Raw genomic sequence first — 12469 nt, 5'->3', positions numbered from 1 at the left:
ATACAGGGTTAGACTGGTTTAAACAGATTGAAAGTTTATACAGGGTTAGATCTTGCTAGTGTATACAGGGTTAGACTGGTTTAAACAGATTGAAAGTTTATTCAGGGTTAGAACAGTTGCTAGTGTATACAGGGTTAGACTGGTTTAAACAGATTGAAAGTTTATACAGGGTTAGAATGGTTGCTAGTGTATACAGAGTTAGACTGGATTAGACAGATTGAAAGTTTATACAGGGTTAGAATGGTTGCTAGTGTATACAGAGTTAGACTGGTTTAGACAGATTGCTAGTTTATAGAGGGCTTGACTGGTTTATACAGATTGAAAGTTTATACAGGGTTAGATCAGTTGCTACTGTATACAGGGTTAGACTGGTTCAAACAGATTGAAAGTTTATACAGGGTTAGATCAGTTGCTAGTGTATACAGGGTTAGACTGGTTTAGACAGATTGAAAGTTTATACAGGTTAGATCTTGCTAGTGTATACAGGGTTAGACTGGTTTAAACAGATTGAAAGTTTATACAGGGTTAGAACAGTTGCTAGTGTATACAGGGTTAGACTGGTTTAGACAGATTGAAAGTTTATACAGGGTTAGAACTTGCTAGTGTATACAGGGGTAGACTGGTTTAGACAGATTGAAAGTTTAAACAGGGTTAGATCAGCTGCTAGTGTATACAGGGTTAGACTGGTTCAGACAGATTGAAAGTTTATACAGGGTTAGATCAGTTGCTAGTGTATACAGGGTTAGACTGGTTTAGACTGATTGAAAGTTTATACAGGGTTAGTTCTTGCTAGTGTATACAGGGTTAGACTGGTTTAAACAGATTGAAAGTTTATTCAGGGTTAGAACAGTTGCTAGTGTATACAGGGTTAGACTGGTTTAAACAGATTGAAAGTTTATACAGGTTAGATCTTGCTAGTGTATACAGGGTTAGACTGGTTTAAACAGATTGAAAGTTTATACAGGGTTAGAACAGTTGCTAGTGTATACAGGGTTAGACTAGTTTAGACAGATTGAAAGTTTATACAGGGTTAGAACTTGCTAGTGTATACTGGGGTAGACTGGTTTAGACAGATTGAAAGTTTATACAGGGTTAGATCAGTTGCTAGTGTATACAGGGTTAGACTGGTTCAGACAGATTGAAAGTTTATACAGGGTTAGATCAGTTGCTAGTGTATACAGGGTTAGACTGGTTTAGACAGATTGAAAGTTTATACAGGGTTAGATCTTGCTAGTGTATACAGGGTTAGACTGGTTTAAACAGATTGAAAGTTTATTCAGGGTTAGAACAGTTGCTAGTGTAAACAGGGTTAGACTGGTTTAAACAGATTGAAAGTTTATACAGGGTTAGATCAGTTGCTACTGTATACAGGGTTAGACTGGTTCAAACAGATTGAAAGTTTATACAGGGTTAGAATGATTGCTAGTGTATACAGGGTTAGACTGGTTCAGACAGATTGAAAGTTTATACAGGGTTAGAATGGTTGCTAGTGTATACAGGGTTAGACTGGTTTAAACAGATTGAAAGTTTATACAGGGTTAGATCTTGCTAGTGTATACAGGGTTAGACTGGTTTAAACAGATTGAAAGTTTATACAGGGTTAGATCTTGCTAGTGTATACAGGGTTAGACTGGTTTAAACAGATTGAAAGTTTATACAGGGTTAGATCTTGCTAGTGTATACAGGGTTAGACTGGTTTAAACAGATTGAAAGTTTATACAGGGTTAGATCAGTTGCTAGAGTATACAGGGTTAGACTGTTTTAGACAGATTGAAAGTTTATACAGGGTTAGATCTTGCTAGTGTATACAGGGTTAGACAGGTTTAAACAGATTGAAAGTTTATTCAGGGTTAGAACAGTTGCTAGTGTATACAGGGTTAGACTGGTTTAAACAGATTGAAAGTTTATACAGGGTTAGATCAGTTGCTAGTGTATACAGGGTTAGACTGGTTTAGACAGATTGAAAGTTTATACAGGGTTAGATCTTGCTAGTGTATACAGGGTTAGACTGGTTTAAACAGATTGAAAGTTTATACAGGGTTAGATCTTGCTAGTGTATACAGGGTTAGACTGGTTTAAACAGATTGAAAGTTTATACAGGGTTAGAACAGTTGCTAGTGTATACAGGGTTAGACTGGTTTAGACAGATTGAAAGTTTATACAGGGTTAGTTCTTGCTAGTGTATACAGGGTTAGACAGGTTTCAACAGATTGAAAGTTTATTCAGGGTTAGAACAGTTGCTAGTGTATACAGGGTTAGACTGGTTTAAACAGATTGAAAGTTTATACAGGGTTAGAATGGTTGCTAGTGTATACAGAGTTAGACTGGATTAGACAGATTGAAAGTTTATACAGGGTTAGAATAGTTGCTAGTGTATACAGAGTTAGACACGTTTAAACAGATTGAAAGTTTATTCAGAGTTAGAACAGTTGCTAGTGTATACAGGGTTAGACTGGTTTAAACAGATTGAAAGTTTATACAGGGTTAGAATGGTTGCTAGTGTATACAGAGTTAGACTGGATTAGACAGATTGAAAGTTTATACAGGGTTAGAATGGTTGCTAGTGTATACAGAGTTAGACTGGTTTAGACCGATTGCTAGTTTATAGAGGGCTTGACTGGTTTAGACAGATTGAAAATTTATACAGGGTTAGATCAGTTGCTAGTGTATACAGGGTTTGACTGGTTTAGACAGATTGAAAGTTTATACAGGGTTAGATCAGTTGCTAGTGTATACAGGGTTAGACTGGTTTAGACAGATTGAAAGTTTATACAGGGTTAGATCAGTTGCTACTGTATACAGGGTTAGACTGGTTCAAACAGATTGAAAGTTTATACAGGGTTAGATCAGTTGCTAGTGTATACAGGGTTAGACTGGTTTAGACAGATTGAAAGTTTATACGGGGTTAGATCTTGCTAGTGTATACAGGGTTAGACTGGTTTAAACAGATTGAAAGTTTATTCAGGGTTAGAACAGTTGCTACTGTATACAGGGTTAGACTGGTTCAAACAGATTGAAAGTTTGTACAGGGTTAGAATGGTTGCTAGTGTATACAGAGTTAGACTGGTTTAGACCGATTGCTAGTTTATAGAGGGCTTGACTGGTTTAGACAGATTGAAAATTTATACAGGGTTAGATCAGTTGCTAGTGTATACAGGGTTAGACTGGTTTAGACAGATTGAAAGTTTATACAGGGTTAGATCTGTTGCTAGTGTATACAGGGTTAGACTGGTTTAGACAGATTGAAAGTTTATACAGGGTTAGATCAGTTGCTACTGTATACAGGGTTAGACTGGTTCAAACAGAATGAAAGTTTATACAGGGTTAGAATGGTTGCTAGTGTATACAGGGTTAGACTTATTTAGACAGATTGAAAGTTTATACAGGGTTAGATCAGTTGCTAGTGTATACAGGGTTAGACTGGTTTAGACAGATTGAAAGTTTATACAGGGTTAGATCTTGCTAGTGTATACAGGGTTAGACTGGTTTAAACAGATTGAAAGTTTATTCCGGGTTAGAACAGTTGCTAGTGTATACAGGGTTAGACTGGTTTAAACAGATTGAAAGTTTATACAGGGTTAGAATGGTTGCTAGTGTATACAGAGTTAGACTGGTTTAGGCAGATTGAAAGTTTATACAGGGTTAGATCAGTTGCTAGTGTATACAGGGTTAGACTGGTTTAGACAGATTGAAAGTTTATACAGGGTTAGAACTTACTAGTGTATACAGGGGTAGACTGGTTCAGACAGATTGAAAGTTTATACAGGGTTAGATCAGTTGCTAGTGTATACAGGGTTAGACTGGTTTAGACAGATTGAAAGTTTATACAGGGTTAGATCTTGCTAGTGTATACAGGGTTAGACTGGTTTAAACAGATTTAAAATTTATACAAGGTTAGATCTTGCTAGTGTATACAGGGTTAGACTGGTTTAAACAGATTGAAAGTTTATACAGGGTTAGATCTTGCTAGTGTATACAGGGTTAGACTGGTTCAGACAGATTGAAAGTTTATACAGGGTTAGATCAGTTGCTAGTGTATACAGGGTTAGACTGGTTTAGACAGATTGAAAGTTTATACAGGGTTAGATCAGTTGCTAGTGTATACAGGGTTAGACTGGTTTAGACAGATTGAAAGTTTATACAGGGTTAGACCAGTTGCTACTGTATACAGGGTTAGACTGGTTCAAACAGATTGAAGGTTTATACAGGGTTAGAATGGTTGCTAGTGTATACAGGGTTAGACTGGTTCAGACAGATTGAAAGTTTATACAGGGTTAGAATGGTTGCTAGTGTATACAGAGTTTGACAGGTTTAAACAGATTGAAAGTTTATTCAGGGTTAGAACAGTTGCGAGTGTATACAGGGTTAGACTGGTTTAAACAGATTGAAAGTTTATACAGGGTTAGAATGGTTGCTAGTGTATACTGAGTTAGACTGGATTAGACAGATTGAAAGTTTATACAGGGTTAGAATGGTTGCTAGTGTATACAGAGTTAGACTGGTTTAGACCGATTGCTAGTTTATAGAGGGCTTGACTGGTTTAGACAGATTGAAAATTTATACAGGGTTAGATCAGTTGCTAGTGTATACAGGGTTAGACTGGTTTAGACAGATTGAAAGTTTATACAGGGTTAGATCAGTTGCTAGTGTATACAGGGTTAGACTGGTTTAGACAGATTGAAAGTTTATACAGGGTTAGATCAGTTGCTACTGTATACAGGGTTAGACTGGTTTAGACAGATTGAAAGTTTATACAGGGTTAGATCAGTTGCTAGTGTATACAGGCTTAGACTGGTTTAGACAGATTGAAAGTTTATACAGGGTTAGATCAGTTGCTAGTGTATACAGGGTTAGAATGGTTTAGACAGATTGAAAGTTTATACAGGGTTAGATCTTGCTAGTGTATACAGGGTTAGACTGGTTTAAACAGATTGAAAGTTTATTCCGGGTTAGAACAGTTGCTAGTGTATACAGGGTTAGACTGGTTTAAACAGATTGAAAGTTTATACAGGGTTAGAATGGTTGCTAGTGTATACAGAGTTAGACTAGTTTAGACAGATTGAAAGTTTATACAGGGTTAGATCAGTTGCTAGTGTATACAGGGTTAGACTGGTTTAGACAGATTGAAAGTTTATACAGGGTTAGAACTTGCTAGTGTATACAGGGGTAGACTGGTTCAGACAGATTGAAAGTTTATACAGGGTTAGATCAGTTGCTAGTGTATACAGGGTTAGACTGGTTTAGATAGATTGAAAGTTTATACAGGGTTAGATCTTGCTAGTGTATACAGGGTTAGACTGGTTTAAACAGATTGAAAGTTTATACAGGGTTAGATCTTGCTAGTGTATACAGGGTTAGACTGGTTTGAACAGATTGAAAGTTTATACAGGGTTAGATCTTGCTAGTGTATACAGGGTTAGACTGGTTCAGACGGATTAAAAGTTTATACAGGGTTAGATCAGTTGCTAGTGTATACAGGGTTAGACTGGTTTAGACAGATTGAAAGTTTATACAGGGTTAGATCAGTTGCTAGTGTATACAGGGTTAGACTGGTTTAGACAGATTGAAAGTTTATACAGGGTTAGATCAGTTGCTACTGTATACAGGGTTAGACTGGTTCAAACAGATTGAAGGTTTATACAGGGTTAGAATGGTTGCTAGTGTATACAGGGTTAGACTGGTTCAGACAGATTGAAAGTTTATACAGGGTTAGAATGGTTGCTAGTGTATACAGAGTTAGACTGGTTTATACAGATTGAAAGTTTATACAGGGTTAGATCAGTTGCTAGTGTATACAGGGTTAGACTGGTTTAGACAGATTGAAAGTTTATTCAGGGTTAGAACAGTTGCTAGTGTATACAGGGTTAGACTGGTTTAGACAGATTGAAAGTTTATACAGGGTTAGATCTTGCTAGTGTATACAGGGTTAGACTGGTTCAGACAGATTGAAAGTTTATACAGGGTTAGATCAGTTGCTAGTGTATACAGGGTTAGACTGGTTTAGACAGATTGAAAGTTTATACAGGGTTAGATCTTGCTAGTGTATACAGGGTTAGACTGGTTTAAACAGATTGAAAGTTTATACAGGGTTAGATCAGTTGCTACTGTATACAGGGTTAGACTGGTTCAAACAGATTGAAAGTTTATACAGGGTTAGAATGGTTGCTAGTGTATACAGGGTTAGACTGGTTCAGACAGATTGAAAGTTTATACAGGGTTAGAATGGTTGCTAGTGTATACATAGTTAGACTGGTTTATACAGATTGAAAGTTTATACAGGGTTAGATCATTTGCTAGTGTATACAGGGTTAGACTGGTTTAGACAGATTGAAAGTTTATACAGGGTTAGATTTTGCTAGTGTATACAGGGTTAGACTGGTTTAAACAGATTGAAAGTTTATACAGGGTTAGATCTTGCTAGTGTATACAGGGTTAGACTGGTTTAAACAGATTGAAAGTTTATTCAGGGTTAGAACAGTTGCTAGTGTATACAGGGTTAGACTGGTTTAAACAGATTGAAAGTTTATACAGGGTTAGAATGGTTGCTAGTGTATACAGAGTTAGACTGGTTTAGACAGATTGCTAGTTTATAGAGGGCTTGACTGGTTTAGACAGATTGAAAATGTATACAGGGTTAGATCAGTTGCTAGTGTATACAGGGTTAGACTGGTTTAGACAGATTGAAAGTTTATACAGGGTTAGATCAGTTGCTAGTGTATACAGGGTTAGACTGGTCTATACAGATTGAAAGTTTATGCAGGGTTAGATCAGTTGCTAGTGTATACAGGGTTAGACTGGTTTAGACAGATTGAAAGTTTATACAGGGTTAGATCAGTTGCTACTGTATACAGGGTTAGACTGGTTCAAACAGATTGAAAGTTTATACAGGGTTAGAATGGTTGCTAGTGTATACAGGGTTAGACTGGTTTAGACAGATTGAAAGTTTATACAGGGTTAGATCAGTTGCTAGTGTATACAGGGTTAGACTGGTTTAGACAGATTGAAAGTTTATACAGGGTTAGATCTTGCTAGTGTATACAGGGTTAGACTTGTTTAAACAGATTGAAAGTTTATTCAGGGTTAGAACAGTTGCTAGTGTATACAGGGTTAGACTGGTTTAAACAGATTGAAAGTTTATACAGGGTTAGAATGGTTGCTAGTGTATACAGAGTTAGACTGGTTTAGACAGATTGCAAGTTTATACAGGGTTAGATCAGTTGCTAGTGTATATAGGGTTAGACTGGTTTAGACAGATTGAAAGTTTATACAGGTTAGATCTTGCTAGTGTATACAGCGTTAGACTGGTTTAAACAGATTGAAAGTTTATACAGGGTTAGATCAGTTGCTAGTGTATACAGGATTAGACTGGTTTAGACAGATTGAAAGTTTATACAGGGTTAGATCAGTTGCTAGTGTATACAGGGTTAGACTGGTTTAAACAGATTGAAAGTTTATACAGGGTTAGAACAGTTGCTAGTGTATACAGGGTTAGACTGGTTTAGACAGATTGAAAGTTTATACAGGGTTAGAACTTGCTAGTGTATACAGGGGTAGACTGGTTTAAACAGAATGAAAGATTATACAGGGTTAGATCAGTTGCTAGTGTATACAGGGTTAGACTGGTTTAGACAGATTGAAAGTTTATACAGGGTTAGATCAGTTGCTAGTGTATACAGGGTTAGACTGGTTTAGACAGATTGAAAGTTTATACAGGGTTAGAACTTGCTAGTGTATACAGGGGTAGACTGGTTTAAACAGAATGAAAGATTATACAGGGTTAGATCAGTTGCTAGTGTATACAGGGTTAGACTGGTTTAGACAGATTGAAAGTTTATACAGGGTTAGATCAGTTGCTAGTGTATACAGGGTTAGACTGGTTTAGACAGATTGAAAGTTTATACAGGGTTAGATCTTGCTAGTGTATACAGGGTTAGACAGGTTTAAACAGATTGAAAGTTTATTCAGGGTTAAAACAGTTGCTAGTGTATACAGGGTTAGACTGGTTTAAACAGATTGAAAGTTTATACAGGGTTAGAATGGTTGCTAGTGTATACAGAGTTAGACTGGATTAGACAGATTGAAAGTTTATACAGGGTTAGAATGGTTGCTAGTGTATACAGAGTTAGACTGGTTTAGACCGATTGCTAGTTTATAGAGGGCTTGACTGGTTTAGACAGATTGAAAATTTATACACGGTTAGATCAGTTGCTTGTGTATACAGGGTTAGACTGGTTTAGACAGATTGAAAGTTTATACAGGGTTAGATCAGTTGCTAGTGTATACAGGGTTAGACTGGTTTAGACAGATTGAAAGTTTATACAGGGTTAGATCAGTTGCTAGTGTATACAGGGTTAGACTGGTTTAAACAGATTGAAAGTTTTTTCAGGGTTAGAACAGTTGCTAGTGTATACAGGGTTAGACTGGTTTAAACAGATTGAAGGTTTATACAGGGTTAGAATGGTTGCTCGTGTATACAGGGTTAGACTGGTTTAAACAGATTGAAAGTTTATTCAGGGTTAGATCAGTTGCTAGTGTATACAGGGTTAGACTGGTTTAGACAGATTGAAAGTTTATACAGGGTTAGATCAGTTGCTAGTGTATACAGAGTTAGACTGGTTTAGACAGATTGAAATTTTACGCAGGGTTAGAATGGTTGCTAGTGTATACAGGGTTAGACTGGTTTAGACAGATTGAAAGTTTATACAGGGTTAGAATGGTTGCTAGTGTATACAGGGTTAGACTGGTTTAGACAGTTTGAAAGTTTATACAGGGTTAGGTCAGTTGCTAGCTTATACAAGGTTAGATCAATTGCTAGTTTATACAGGGTTAGACTGGTTTGATAGTTTGCCAGTTTATACAAGGTTAGACTGGTTTAGACTGTATGCTAGTTTTTACAGGGTTGGACTGGTTTAGACAGTTTGCTAGTTTATACAGAGTTAGACCAGTTTTAACAGGTTAGACTGGTTTAGACAGATTGAAAGTTTATACAGGGTTAGATCAATTGCTAGTTTATACAGGGTTAGATCAATTGCTAGTTTATACAGGGTTAGACTGGTTTAGACAGTTTGCTAGTTTGTACAGATTGAAAGTTTGTGCAGGGTTAGATCAATTGCTAGTTAATACAGAGTTAAACTGGTTTAGACAGGCTCAGAATGGTTGCTAGTTTATACAGGTTTAGACAGTTTTCTTGTTTATACAAGATTAGACTGGTTTAAACAGGTTGTCAGTTTGCCAGTTTAAACAGTGTTAGACTGGTTCAGAATGGTTGCTAGTTTATACAGGGTTAGACTGGTTTATAGGAGGTTAGACTGGTTTAAACAGGTTGTCAGTTTGCTATTTTATACAGAGTTAGACAGTTTGTTTATTTATAGTGAGTTAGACTGGTTCAAACAGTTTGCTAGTTTATACAGGGTTAGACTGGTTTAGACAGTTTGCTTGTTTATACAAGATTAGACTAGTTTAGACCACTTTGAACAGGTTCAGAATGGTTGCTTGTTTATACAGGGTTAGACAGGTTGCTGGTTTAAAAGGAGTTCCAATTTATACAGGGTAACACTGGTTTAGACCAGTTTAGACAGGTTGCTGATTTAGACAGGATTATACCAGTTTCTGGTTTACTCAAGTTTATGCTAGTTGCTAGTTTATGCAGGGTTAAACAAATTTAAACAGACCCAGAACTGGTATAACTATGAGTGGAATTTTTTTATATTTTCAGAGTGGTGTTCAATACATTGCTTCACCATCAGGATCAACTCAAGACCAGGTTATAACTGAAGCCTGTGATGACCATTCCATTGCATTAGTATTCACAAATACCAGACTATTCCATCACTAGATATGACATCATGTGATGTCATACAACACTGGATGAAATGACTGAAATAGAGGCTGTGGATCCAACAACTAAATGCAATATAACCAGATTCTGTCGTAAATTCGCCCATCCGAAAAATCGCCCTGGGCGGGCCCTTATTTGGGGTTCAAATTTTCAAAAAAATTATCATTAAATATTTTTAGGGGCTTGTTTTTTCATTGAAAAATCCATCTACGCCGATTTTCAACACCGGCAGTTGAACCACCCAAAACGAAAGAAACTAAAATTGTATACATTTTTTTTTAGCTGGATTAAAAAGTAGACCACGCATCATTCTCCAAAAAAATCACATTAACGAACCTTGTGCGCCAAATACAATTATTTTGTTTCATTTTATTAGTAACGAAAGTATATTCTAAAAGATGTTTCAAATAACAACGAACACAACTGCATTGCTTAGTAGCAAATGATCGTGGTAGCGCAATCCGGTCATGCTGCGTTTTACAATTGTTGATTATTACCTAGTAATGATTATAATAACGTGCAAAAAATAAATTCGTTGAATTGTTATAAAATGCAAATAAATTTCAACTTATTTCATCTTAAGCAAATAATTCCGAATATTTTCAATGCTCGATGCTGTAGAAATGAATATCTGCCATGTTTTGACCTGACCTGACAGGTCAAATCGATAATTAACCAATGAAAATGATGGATGATGCCAAGGTGTTCAAATTACCATAACACATTTAAATATGTTAATGTTATTGAACCCAGCACGGAAGAGATTTGCCGATGTTGCTGGGAAAGCGCCATGATTTGTTTTTAAATAAAAAAATATTTGTTTTCAAAAGATAAGCTGAGCATTTGAAGAATAATTTAACATTATTTACAGCGATAACAACTCATTGTCGAAACGAAGTTAACCCATTCACGCTAGTCGCAATAAACATCAATACTCTTGACCACGGCGAAACTTTTAGGTATCAGAAAACTGCCGAAAAATCGCCCTGGGCGGTTTCTTGGTCCAAATTTATTTTTTTAAAAACCTGAACTGCCGTTTAACGGCCCTGGGCGAATTTACGGCAGAATCTGATAAGACCACGGTACACTAATCAACAAATGGCAACTTTTGTTAAGAAATGTTGATCTGTTTATAATGCTATATTTGACTGCCTTCAACAATCCGCAACATGAATGTTGCAAAGAATAGAATGAGTCAAAAATTTGATTAATGTTTTTTGTATCACATTTCTTTTTTGTGTGTCATCTCTTATTTTAATTTTTATGAAAACAATACTAAATTAACTTTTACTACTTCCCTCAAATCAAATGACTTGTGTTTCCAGTTAATTTTTTAATAATCAATCAATTTCCAAATATTGCCACTATGTGTCAAGTTAGTTATTTTATATTTTTTTCTGCAAACAGTTTTTATTTATTCCATTATTAAATGTTGTGCTTTTGAAATATTTTTCATTTTCTGAACTGGTGTGAGAAGTTAATAATTCCCAATGAGCAACCATTCCATGGATACCGTCATTTTTGGCCAAACTATTCTGTAGTAAAAATTAGCGATGTATTCTTGGCCAAAATTAAACATTTTTTGTGATTTCTTGTGCACATTTGCCCTGAAAAATTCCCATATTTTATGCAATGGAACATTTTTGCTGAATTGCGATGATTTCCTCAAAAACAAATTACTGTAAGTTCATTCATATTTTACTGATATCTAAGTTTATGTGACCAGGGAAAATAACAGAACTCATCGTTTCCCTGCCAAGTTAGATTCCAATGAAAATAAATGGTTTTACAATATTAATTCAACATATAAAATTAAATTGTAGTTTTTGGTTTGGTTTTTGACATTTGCTATCTTTATCATCATTTTGACATTCATGTATTCTTGTACTACATGTACACAGTTTATTTGACAGGTAGGAAAAAAGTGATTGTCCCATTCAGCAAAGTATGTAAACAAATTTGTGGCAACAGTTAGTTACAGTATATACTAGTGGAGACGTAAACATGTAAATATCAATCTGGGGTTACTATGGTTACTGGTTGAGAAACTAAAAATGTTATTGCTTTATGTCACTGCTAACCTGCTTCTGTTATTTAACTTTGTTGTTAAATTCTGATCTGAATTCTCATTAAATACTAAAGCAATTTCAATTGCACAGACTGCTGTATGGTTGTTATTATTACCCACAATGCACCACTGATGTACCTTGGCTTAGATTTCATTACACTACTATACTTTCCCATGCATAGTTGTGCAATGAATCCTGTACCAAAGTACATGTTGTATATGTGAGTTGCAGAAATTAAAAAATGTGTGTTTTGTGTGTTGGCGGAATGTTAAGTTATTGTGGTGGTACACTCTTAACCCTTTTTATCGGCAACGGTTGCTAGGAGATGAAAATGCATGGATGTCCACCCTGAGAATAGAGATAATACAGTATTGTTATAGTGGATTATTTTGACCACATACACCAGTACATATGTCGCTAAAATTACCCCCGTATATAAAAAAAGGTTCACCTTTAGAAATAAGCAACTACAGACCCATTTCCTTATTGTAAATTCTAAGCAAAATTATTGAATCTGTTGTTAAATCCCAACTTTTAGCGTTCCTTGATAAATTTAATATTC

The 12469-nt window shown here is 35.8% G+C and overlaps 1 protein-coding gene across 1 annotated transcript in view; it reads left to right on the top strand.

Moving 5' to 3' along the window:
* LOC102810243 (bifunctional purine biosynthesis protein ATIC-like) overlaps positions 1–11994 on the top strand; it is a 97169-nt gene extending 85175 nt beyond the window's left edge. Inside the window, exon 6 of the mRNA XM_085494615.1 lies at positions 9716–11994. The gene's annotated coding sequence lies outside the window, so the exon portion shown is untranslated. The remainder of the gene's footprint in view (positions 1–9715) is intronic.
* The last annotated feature ends 475 nt before the right edge of the window (positions 11995–12469 follow it).

Source organism: Saccoglossus kowalevskii, chromosome 20, assembly GCF_978046115.1.
Source record: "Saccoglossus kowalevskii chromosome 20, keSacKowa6.1, whole genome shotgun sequence".
Taxonomy (NCBI): domain Eukaryota; kingdom Metazoa; phylum Hemichordata; class Enteropneusta; family Harrimaniidae; genus Saccoglossus; species Saccoglossus kowalevskii.
This window is presented reverse-complemented; position numbering and strand designations above follow the sequence as displayed.